Source organism: Hoplias malabaricus, chromosome X2 (genome assembly GCF_029633855.1).
Source record: "Hoplias malabaricus isolate fHopMal1 chromosome X2, fHopMal1.hap1, whole genome shotgun sequence".
Classification (NCBI taxonomy): domain Eukaryota; kingdom Metazoa; phylum Chordata; class Actinopteri; order Characiformes; family Erythrinidae; genus Hoplias; species Hoplias malabaricus.
The window spans coordinates 30,153,937-30,166,147 of NC_089819.1; the positions used below are offsets into that span (position 1 = coordinate 30,153,937).

The window sequence follows — 12,211 nt, forward strand, 5'->3', positions numbered from 1 at the left end:
TGTAAGGATATGTGCAAACATAGGCCCCGTCCACACAGATCCATTTATTAGAAAAAAAAAAAAAAGGCCTCCCATCTTCATCTCATCATCATCATCATCATCATCTTTTCTGCTTAATCCATCAGGGTCGCGGTGGCAACAGAGCGAGCAAAGAAGCCCAGACATCTCTGTCCCCCGAAACTTCCACCAGCACCAGGCATTCCCAGGCCAACCGGAAAATATAATCCCTCCAGCATGTCCTGGGTCTACCCCAGAGCCTCCTTCCTGTTGGTCGTGCCTGGTATACCTCCATTGTGAGGTGTCCAGGAGGCATCCTTATAGGATGCCTGAACCACCTCAACACGAAGGAGCAGCAACTCTTCACCATGCTACTCCCTAATCACTGAGATCCTCACCTGATCACAGAGAGTATGCCCAGCAACCAGTCGGGGGAAAGTTCATTTCAGTCACTTGTATCCGCAATCTCGTTCTTTCGGTCATTACCCATTGCTCATGACCTTAGGTGAGAGTGGGGATGTAGAATGACTGGTAAATTGAGAGCTTTGCTTTATGGCTCAGCTCTCTCTTCACCATGACAGTTCGGTACAGTGACCACATCACTGAAGCTGGTGCACCTAAATTATGGTCAACTTCACGATCCCTCTAACCATCACTCATGAACAAGACCCAGAGATACTTGAACTCGTTCACTTGGGGTAGGTTCTCACCCCCTACCTGAAGGGAGCATGCTATCTGTTTCCGGGATATAACCATGGCCTCAGACTTGGAGGTGCTGATCCGCATACCAACCGCTTCAAACTCAGCTGCAAACTGCTCAAGTGAATGCTGGAGGCCTCCGTACAAAGAAGCCAGAAGAACAACATTATCCGCAAACAGCAGAATGCCCACAGTGAACAAGCTTGACTTACTGCAGAGGGTATGAACACAACTCAATCTCTGAGAGTACAAGGACCGTGCGGCTCACTGGAGCAACCCCGGCAGCACCTCCCACAGAATCTCTTTGTTGTGGAGTAGCAAACTCCCATGTCCCCTCAATCACCTGTGATAAAGTAAAGAGCTGGTCCATAGTTCCACAGCCTGGATGAAATCTGAATTGTTCCTCCAAAATCCTAGGTTTAACTATAGGATAGATTCTCCTTTCCAGCACACTGGGAGAGACATTCCCAGGGAGGCTGAGAAGTGTGATGCCCGATAATTAGCATACATTCTCCAGTTCCCATTTTTTAAAAATGGGAACCACACCCTCCGTTTGCCAATCCAAAGGCACTGTTCCTGAGGTCCGTGCAATATTGTAGAGACATGTCAGCCAAGTTAGCCCCACAGTATCGAATGCCTTGAGTAACTGTGGGCGAATTTCATCCACTCTAGGGGCTTTGCCACTGCATAGCTTTGTAACCACCTCAGTGACTTCAGCCAAGAGAATGGAAACTGACACACCAGACACTTCTAGCCCTGCCTCCTGTCCAGGAGGCACCAAATCAAATCAAAATTATTCGTATAGCGCAGAGAATTACGGTAAGGCAAAGTTTAGGCATGAAATGTTAACATATAAAGAATGTAAAAAACCCCAGGTGAGCAAGCCAAGGGTGACAGTGGCAAGGAAAAACTCCCTCAGCAGAGGAAGAAACCTTGGGAGGAACCAAGGCTCACAAAGGGGGACCTAGCCTCCTCCTGGTAATAATAGTTAGTAGTCCATGAAAACTTGTGTAGTATGGGTCCAAGGCAATTGGTTGTGGCTGGAGTGTGGGCAGCTGCTCTGAAGGGTGGAGCAGGAGCTTGACAGTCATCCATCAGTGTCCTGCCAGACATGTGGGCACTCATTTACTCAGAAAAAATAAAAGAATGGAATCAGTTTTCATCTGTTTGGGTGAATGTAAAGCAGAAAATATTAACATTTCCATAGTGTGGCTAATGACTCTGGCAGATCTGACTATGACAGCTTTAACTAAAAGGAGAGAGCCAGAAGGACACACCGATGCAGGAGCATCCTGAAACACTGGCATCCCTCCACTCCACTGTTGACAAAATTGAGTGATCATGCGACGTGGCGGAACGACAGTGGACCCCGTGGATCTGCCGCCTTTTGGTAACTACCAGTACTCTGTGATCTGAGTAATTGTGTAGACTCAAAATAGGAAATAATATCTTGAAGGTATTCAGGAGTGAGCTCATGTCATCGGGCTTGGCTGAAATATACAATTGCGTGTCGTCTGCACAACAGTGAATGATAATATATATAAAATAGCCTTGCGGAATTCCAAATCTTACTTTACAATAATTGGAAGCTAAATCGTTTACTTTTTCAAAGTGATAACATTCCATCCATCCATTATCTGTAACCGCTTGTCCAATTCAGGGTCACGGTGGGTCAAGAGACTACCTGGAATCATTGGGCGCAAGGCGGCAATACACCCTGGAGGGGACACCAGTCCTTCACAGGGTAACCTGTGTTTTTGGACTGTGGGAGGAAACCGGAGCACCCGGGGGAAACGCGTGGGTCACGAGGAGAACACACCAACTCCTCACAGACAGTCACCCGGAGTGGAAATCGAACCCACAACCTCTAGGTCCCTGGAGCTGTGTGACTGCGACACTACCTATTGTGCCACTGTGCCACCTGTGATAACTCCAAACTCCAACTGTACAGCTGCCAGCTGGGGACCTCACCCCCCGCTCTTTGCCCAGTGGACATTGCCCCACACCCATATTCTGGATCTTGTGAGTTTTGGTTGTTTGACATTTCGGGCTGAGCCTGTCCGGGTCACGTGGGCTGCACCGTCACCAGGCACTCGCCGTCGGACACTACCCCCAGGCCTGGCTCCAGAGTAGGTTCCGGTAACCCTCTCCCGGGAAGGGTACACCGTGTTCTAATTGGCGTTCATAGGGATGCTTCTTGTATCATGTTTGATTGGATCTACACTCCAGACCTGTCATCATGTTCAAATTTTTCCTTTCACTTTAAAATGGTGCATACATTACATTGAGCTTATAGTACATGTCAAGTTCTTGATGAGTTTTAGACATTTCTGCTTATGTTGTGCAGAAAATACAAACAGTCCACAAAAAAAAACATGGGTTCTTATTTGAAAAGTGTCCGTAGGTGAGAGTCTGTGAGTGAACGTGGCACCCTTTGAAGGATTGGCGCCCCCCTCCAGGGTGTGTTCCTGCCTTGCGTCCAGTGATTCAAGGTAGGCTCCGGACCCACTGCGACCCTGAAATCGATAAGCGGTTACAGACAATGAATGAATGCTATCTGTTGGCAGCCATGGTAATTTAAGTGAAGGGCTGATAAATTTAGCTGGGTAAAGCGTCAGGATTTAAGTTTGCAACATCATCATCATTATCATCATGTTTTCCTCATCCATTTCAGGGTCACAGTGAAATTTAAAAACATTTATAACTCAATTAATAAAAGTATATCTGAATATTAGGCCAATTATATAATTGTGATAACTACATGTGACTCTTATGTTAACATCACTCTGTTTTCCTTTGTTGAAAACCAGCATTTTTCCGACTGAGGGGTTGACAAAAGAGCTCTAGGTACATTTTTTAAATCCAACTTGTCACAACATGGGTGGATAACTTAACATCGGTTTGAAGACAGACTTAATTGCACAGGACAGCTAATACTGTCCTTGTTTGTGCAATTTAACATAAAAAATATCACTTTATTTTTACCTTAAGGTTTTTCATTCAGATACTCTTTCGTACATGTGGCACTTGAAGTGCAGCTGAATAAATTAATTACAACATGTTGAAATTACTTTTGTTTGATGAGGTTTGTAATAAAGAATAACAGCAGCAAACTTTTAATTTGTTATTTATTTGATTCATTGGAAATAATTGTCTGATTTTTTTTCATCAGCTTTAACAGCTTTCTGAGGTATGTTCTGAGTACTGAGGAAAAAAAAGAACATCAAAGAACACCTCTTTGTGTAAGTGTGATTGCACACATTTGATGGGACAGGGAAACACTGCTGAAACATAAGCCTGAACAGTGTTGAACTATTAGTGCAGCGCTAATGCTGAAATCAGTTCCTGTTTTCTCAAAAAGTATTATATTTTCAGGGTGAAGATCATTCAGTGGAGTGAAAATGCAAGTTCAGTTCTGCACCCTTAGGTACTAGGGCAAAATTATTCACTCAGTATTGTTTACAGTATAGTCATTATTCAAGAATTAGCTCTCTGCTATGTATATATCATCATTGCATTTGTACTTTTCAGTCTTTTAATGCACTGAAACTGTCAAGATGAGCAAAAACCACCCTGAGAGTGACCACCCTTATTCTTATATTACAAGAGTCAGACATCGAGGTTAACTTCCTTGCCAATGTAGTCTTTACCGCTCCAATGTCAGCTTGGACAAGGATATCAAGAGTCAAGTCAAGAGAGTTTTATTGTCAATTCTGCATATGTACAGGACATACAAAGGATTGAAATTATGTTACTCTCTTCTCCAAGATACAGTAACATTTAACAAAAATAGACTAAATTCAACTAAGCTAAGTATATAAATATATGAAAGTGAACAAACATAAAACAAGTGCAGGACAACAGAAGACAAGTGAAGGACATACAATACCAGCAGCTCACATACATCAGTCAATATGACACTGACTGAAGACAATAACCTGATTTGGAGGTAGGATAATGGATGTACAATCAGTGTAAACAATAGTGCAAAAAATTGTAATAGAAGGAGGTAGGATACTGGATGTACAGGGCAGAGTAAACAGTAGTACAAATGATCGTATAACAACTAAATAAAGTGAACAAGTTCATACCTATTGAAAAAGTCACAGTTAGGTCTGATGAGGAGCTTAAGTGACAGTACCAATATGAACAGACCCGGTGTGCAAATATAGGGATATGAAGCCTGGAGGCTGGTTAAAGTGGTTGAGTGCCTGCCTGATTTTCAAAGTCACAGCTGGGTATTGGTGGTAATTGATGAGGTTGCTGAGTAGTGTGTGGGGGGGGCAAAAGTGGGAGGGGGGTGAGAGCAGGGAGAGAGTTGAGCATTCTCACAGCCTGATGGATGGAGCTATCCCTCAGTCTGCTGGTCCTAGCCCTGAGACTACGCAGTCTCCGCCCTGATGGCAGCAGGCTGAAGAAGCTGTGTAGCGGGTGGGTGGGATCACCTGTCAAGCAGAGGGCTTTTCGTAGGAGACAGGAACTGTATAAGTCCTGAAGGCAGGGGAGAGAGGTACCAATGATATTCTCAGCAGTTTTCACAATACGCTGGAGGGTTCTGCAGCAAGATGCTGTGCAGGCCCCGTACCATGCAGTGAAAGAGCTAGTCAGGATACTCTCGATGGCCCCACTGTAGAAGGTGATCATGATGGGGGTGGGAGCTCTTGCTCTTCTTAACTTGCGGAGAAAGTAGAGCCCTTGGTGAGCCTTCTTGGCAAGTGATGCTGTGTTGATGGTCCAGGAGAGGTCCTTTGTGACGTGCACATCCAGGAACTTGGTGCTGCTCACCCTCTCCACAGCAGCCCCGTTGATGGATAGAGGGGCATGTTGTGTGTGGGTTCTCCTGAAGTCCACAACAATCTCCTTGGTCTTCTCAGTGTTCAGAGAGAGATTGTTTTGTTTGCACCAAGAGGCCAGCTGGCTCACCTCGCTCCTGTAATGTGACTCACCGTTGTTGCTGATGAGGCCTACCACAGTTGTGTCATCCTCAGACTTGATGAAGAGGTTTGAGGTGTGTGATGGAGAGCAGTCGTGGGTTAGCAGTGTGAACAGAAGGGGGCTCAGCACACATCCTTGTGGAGCCCCCGTGTTCAGAGTGATGGTGCTGGACGGGTTACTGCCAACCCATACTGCCTGTGGTCTTCCAGTCAGGAAGTCAAGCAGCCAATTGCACAGTGATGTGTTCAGTCCCAGTCTGTCCAGTTTCTGAATGAGCTGTTGGGGGGTGATTGTGTTGAATGCAGAACTGAAATCAATAAAAAGCATTCTGACATAGATGTCTTTCTTGTCCAGATGAGTAAGAGCAGTGGAGACAGCATCATCCATCGAACAATTTGATCGATATGCAAACTGGTAGGGGTCCAGGGAGAGGGGGGAGGGGGGGGGGGGGGGGGGGGGCTGATGTGTTGCATGACTAGCAGCTCGAAGCACTAGTCGTTGAAACAGGAGGGTGATGACTTCTTTGGGACAGGGATTATAGTGGTGGCTTTGAAGCATACAGGGACCACAGCCTGACTCAGTGAGGTGTTGAAGATGTCAGAATACACCTCTGCAAGTTCGCCAGTGCAGTCCTTCAGCACACGACCAGGTATGTTGTCAGGTCCAGGAGCTTTCCGAGCGTTGATCCTGCTGACTACACTCCTCACCTTGTCCGAGGACAGTGTGAGCACCTGGTCTCCAGGAAGGGGGTGGATTTATGTGCCGGGGTGTGGTTTAGTGCCTCAAACTGAGCAAAGAACCCATTCAGGTCGTTCAGCAGAGAGGAGGTGCTGTCACAGGTCTGTGGCGGGAGTTTGTAATCCGTAATGGACTGAATTTCCTGCCACAGGCTCTGAGTGTCTCTGCTGTCGCTAAAGGATTGGGCTATCCTCTTGGAGTGCTGCCTTTTTGCCTTTCTGATGCCACAGGACAGGTTGGCCCTAGCTGTCTTCAGGCCTGTCTGGTCTCCAGCTTTGAAGGCAGCATTTCTAACCTTCAGCAGCTTTTGGACCTCACCTCTCAGCCATGGCTTCTGATTGGCGTGAATGGTGATGGTCTTGAGGACAGTTACATCATCAACGCACTTGGTGATGTAAGCAGAGACAGTTTCTGTGTACTCCTGAATATCTGTGGAGTTGTTGTAAGTAGCAGCCACTTTAAACACATTCCAGTCTGTGTTGCTAAAACAGTCCTGAAGTACCTCTGATGAGCCATCCGGCCACACACGTACCTGCTTTAGAACTGGTTTGATGACTTTAACCAGTGGTCTGGAAGCTGACATTAACATAATAGTGAGGTGATCAGAGGCGCCAAGGTGGGGGAGGGGCAGGGCTTTGTAAGCTCCTCTCCGTGTGGTGAAGACCTGGTCCAGAATGTTGTTGCCCCGTGTTGGAAAGCCTATGTGTTTATAAAGTCCAGAAAACACAGCCCTTGGGTCTGCGTGATTGAAATCCCCAGCCAGGATGAGAAAAGCATCCGGGTGGGCTGTCTGCTGCTCAATGATGTGCTGGTACAGTTCATTCAATGCCTCATTCCTGATCTTGGTGGAGCTTGGGGGAAGATATACAGCAGCTAACAGCACAGCTGTTAAAAATCCCTTGGTAGATAGAACGGTCAGCACTTAATAATCATCAGTTCCACTACCGGTGAGCAGTATTTGCAGACCACAACAGTGTTACGACACCAAGCATCGCTAATATAAACACAGAGCCCGCTGCCACGTGATTTACCTTCAGTGAGAACTCGGTCCGCCCGGGAGCAAGTTAGCCACTCGAGCTGAACGGCGTGGTCCGGGATGCTGTTGTTGAGCCAAGTTTCTGTGAACACAAACACAACAGTCTCTCACAGTCTTCTGAGTTGACTGAAGTAAGCGGATATAGTCCAGTTTATTATCCAACGTGCGTACATTGGCCAGTATCATGGTGGGGATGGCTGGCTTGTGTGGGCTAGCCGCTAGCCTCACTCTGATACCTCCGCGTTTCCCCCTCTTCTGCAGCTTCTCACTCCGCTTGTGGTGCTTCCATTGTGGGCAAGACGCAGCGTTGTGGGTCGGTAATGGTGCCGGAGTTCGGGGCTCAGTTGCAAACACGAGCTTCTGCCGACATCAAGCAGGGATTCATGGCTGTATGAGTGTTCCGGGACGTGAATGCACGACGGAGATGTACAAAAACACTGCAACTTACAAGACAAACATTTTAAACGCTGTAAACTATTTATTATTACTGTGATTGTTGATTCAGGGTTCTTGGCCCTGAAATTGAATCTAAGCAGAAAGTATGAATTCTGTACAAGAATAGTGCACACACAAATAAATAATCAAGGATTAGTTTTATCAACACAACTTGTTTATTAAATGTAATATCAAATATTGAATATTGATTATACATTCATGAAATGAAATTGACTACAGCAATACATGAGGGAGGAGGGAGATTAACGTCTAAAGACAGCTGTGATGCCTCTCTCGCAAAGGAAGTCAAGTTAAAAATATTAGTAAGCCGACTCAGTCGAAGTTATCCAACATTACTTCTAAGATAAGCCCTGAAGCTAGTATTGACAATAGCGAAGCTAGCACAAGCACGGACCAGGCAATGGAGGAGGAAAATTGTGAGCCGAATAAGAAGGAAAAGACGGGCGAAGCTGGCTCAGATGCAGTACTGGCTGCGACTGCAAATTTGAAATCCGACTTCTCTTCTAAACTTGATGGTATTCTGTCACCAATAGAGAATGTGAAAAAAGAGGTTAATGAGTGTACCGAGCGGGTCGGTGAGGCGGAGGTCCAGATATCGGCAGCAGAGGATAGCATCACCAGTTTGCAATCCAGGGTTCAAGCCCTGGAAATAAAAACAAAGATCATGAAGGGAAAGTGCTGGACTTGGAGGCCAGATCGTGATGATCCAACCTGAGATTGGTTAATCTACACGAGGGTGCGGAGGGAGAGGATGCGTGTGCCTTCCTGGAAAAATGGCTGCCGGAGACTCTAAACTTGGCACCGTTGCGCACCTCCCTGACACTAGAGAGAGGGCATCGGGTGGATCAGAAGAGTACATCAAACGCCGCTGCACTAAGGACCTTTATTATGAAGTTCTTAAAGTACAAGGACAAAATGACTATGATAAGAGCCACCAGGACAAAGGGACACACTCTTTTCAAGAACCAACCAGTGAGATTTTATGAGGACCTCGCAACCGGTTTTCACAAAAAACAGAAAGAGTTTGACAGCGTGAGACAACAACTTCGTGCCATGGGGTTACGATACGACATGATTCCTCCCGCACAACTGCTGGTGACACATAATGGTCCGTCTTGCATCTTTAACCAACCAGCTGAAGCAGAGAACTTTAAGCACTCTGAAAGCAGAAAGGGGACCTGGTTGAGACAATGACGATATCATCATACTGCAGTGCATTGATAGGGATGAATAATTAATTAGCCTTATATATTGATGGTACGCTGGTCCAGAAACCTATAGCCAATATTATTAGACAAATTTTTAAATGCAGTTTCTTACGTAGCAGGGGTGGGATAGAAGGTAAACGTATTCAGGCACAGTCGGCTGATACTCACCTTTGTGTGGAGCAGCCTCTAGCTGTTAGACAGGTACCAGTATACTAGGGGGGAGGAGGGTAGGTAACAGAGCTCTAGTTAATAGGGGTATACTGTTCAGTGTTCATTGTTATGGATGTAGTTTTTAACGTCCAAGTGTTTTTAGTTTCTTTGCCTGTAAATAATTTGAAGGAACTGGGAAGCCCATTCAATATTATACAGTATGTCTGGTGGGTTAAGAATTAAAATGTCTTCTTGGAACTGCAGAAAATTACAAAAACTGAAAAAAGTTAAACAGATAATGACTAGGGTAAAATCTATACACGCCGATATTAAGCTATTTCAGGAAACTCACCTCTTGTCTGGTCAAGAGGCAAGGATTAGGAGGAGGTGGCAGGGCCGTATATATTCGGCACCCTTTACTTCTCAGGCAAGAGGAGTTATGATCTTGATCCATAAATCCATACCATTTCATGTGTCAAGACTAGGAGGTATATTATTCTACAGGGTACACTGATTACAGAAAAAATAAATCTGATTAATATTTATGCTCCAAACACTGATGACCCAAAGTTTTTTCAGAATCTCTTCCTCGCAATCTCATCTCTGTCTGGTAGCTATATTATAGCAGGGGATTTTTAATTGCACAATTAACCCAGAATTAGATAGAAGTTCAGGTATTGACCATTCCCATCCAGACAAACAATTCAACACTTTATGATGGAACTTAATTTGATGGATATTTGGAGGGATATGAATCCCAAGGGTCTAAAATACTCCTGTTATTCAAATACACATAAATCATATTCACGTATCGACTACTTTTTAATCTCTGGCAATTTGAGACATAAAATTAAGGACTGCCAATACGATATCATATTAATATCTGACCATGCACTGAATTCAGTAATATATGAACACCCAAGACTGAGGAGAGACCCTCCTAGGTGGAGATTTAAACAGAAATGGCTCCTAGACTCAGAATTTATATCTTTCATAGATAACCAAATTGACTTTTTTTTTAAATAAATAAAGATGAAACATCACCCTCTTCAAGGTGGGAAACCTTTAAGGCCTATATAAGAGGTCAGATAATTAGCTTTACAAGTTATAAGGCAAAACAAACTTATCAAAAAAACAAAAGAGTTCACAGCAGAGATTGAATTACTTGAGAGGGAATATTATCAAACGCTATGCCCCAACCTCCATCGAAAACTTTTGTTATTAAGAACACAGTATAATGACCTGTCTGCCTCTAGAGCAGCTTCACATCTTTTGCGTCTTAAGCAGGCATTCTATGACCAAGGGGGAAAGCCTGGGAAACTACTAGCCTGGCGCCTCCGACAACTGCAAAACGAAAAAAAAAACATTACCTCACTTGAAAACAGTGAGGGACAGACTCTTACTGACCCTCTTGAAATTAATGAAACCCTTAAGGTCTTTTTTGAAAAAATATATAGCTCAGACATAACACATAAGGAACAAGTGCATAACCTATTCTTAGATACCCTTCAAATGACCAATATCTCAGAATTAACGAGTGAAGACCTTGGTGTAGCTATAACTAAGGAGGAAATATCTACAGCAATAGATCACTTGAAAACAAGTAAAGCCCCAGGCCCAGATGGGCTGCCAACAGAATTTTATAAAGTATTTAAAGTTAAATTGCTACCCCCTCTCTTTCATATGTATCTGGACTCATTTGAAAAGGGGATTCTCCCTGCCACATTAAGAGGAGTGCTGATAACTTTATTACCCAAGCCTGGTAAACCCTGCAACAAATGTGAAAAACTAAGGCCAATAAGCCTTCTTAATGCGGACTTAAAGATACTGTGCAAAATCTTGGCTCGACAACTAGAGAAAATATTACCTGACATAATTTCTTGTGACCAGAATGGGTTTATCATAGGTAGACAGGGATTTCATGATGCGAGACAAGTGATGGATATTCTTTACAATATGGAAGAAAAACCAGACACTGCTTTGCTATCATTGGATGCCGAAAAGGCCTCTGATAGTGTTGAATGGCCCTATTTATTTGAGATATTAAAAAGATTTGGCTGTGGGACAATTTCTGTCGGTGGGTTAAACTTCTATATAATGAGCACTATGATGAAATATTAACAAATGGAGTTATATCTAAATCATTTAAAATAATTTGCCATTGCAGTCTCATAAAAATATAACTGGTTTGACAATAAGCCAACAGGAACACAGAATTGTTTTATTTGCTGATGATGTCATTCTTTTCCTGGAAAAAATAGAAAAATCTATCCCAGCCTTGTTAGACCTAATAAACACATTTGGAAGGATATCAGGATATAAAGTAAATAAAGATAAATCTTCATTAATGTTACTCAACTCAAAAGAAAAAACCGGGAATACTTTCCAACTCAAAAAGGTAGTGTTTTTCACATATTTGGGGATTAGGTTAGTACCATGTATAAAAACGACATTGTCGGGGTCAACCCCATGCTAGACTCAATTACGTCCTCTATAGATAGATGGAACCACATGCCTTTATCGCTTATAGCAAGAATTATGGCCTTAAATTAAATATAATGCCCAAATTTCTGCATTTATTTCAGAATATTTCACTGCCACCTCCTGCCAACCTATTTCCATCCCTAAAGAATATTTTGACGTTTCTTGTGGAATAACAGGCGACCGAGGCCATGTTTATCTCTTCTGTACCTTCCATATGATAGAGCCTCAGGTGCCCCAATCCACTTTGGTACTATTGGGCAGCTCAATTGAGGACCATGATGTATTAATTTATGGATAAGTCCGTCCCACCTTGGATGAATTTTGAAAATTGTTCTGTCCCCCTTCCTCAGTACATATACTCAACAACAGCCAAAATATTAAAAAAAAAAAAAAAGACAAAAAACCCTATAGTCAGAAACATGATTTCAATTTGGTTTCAAGTTAAAAGGTATTTAGGCAAATCCTCCTCTCTGTCAGGTTACAGCCCAATAAGGGGCAACAATTATTT

The 12,211-nt window shown here is 43.7% G+C and overlaps 1 protein-coding gene across 5 annotated transcripts in view; it reads right to left on the bottom strand.

Moving 5' to 3' along the window:
• Positions 1 to 12,211, bottom strand: part of LOC136676852 (ligand-dependent corepressor-like) — a 111,107-nt gene that overhangs the window by 13,558 nt on the left and 85,338 nt on the right. The window lies entirely within an intron of this gene.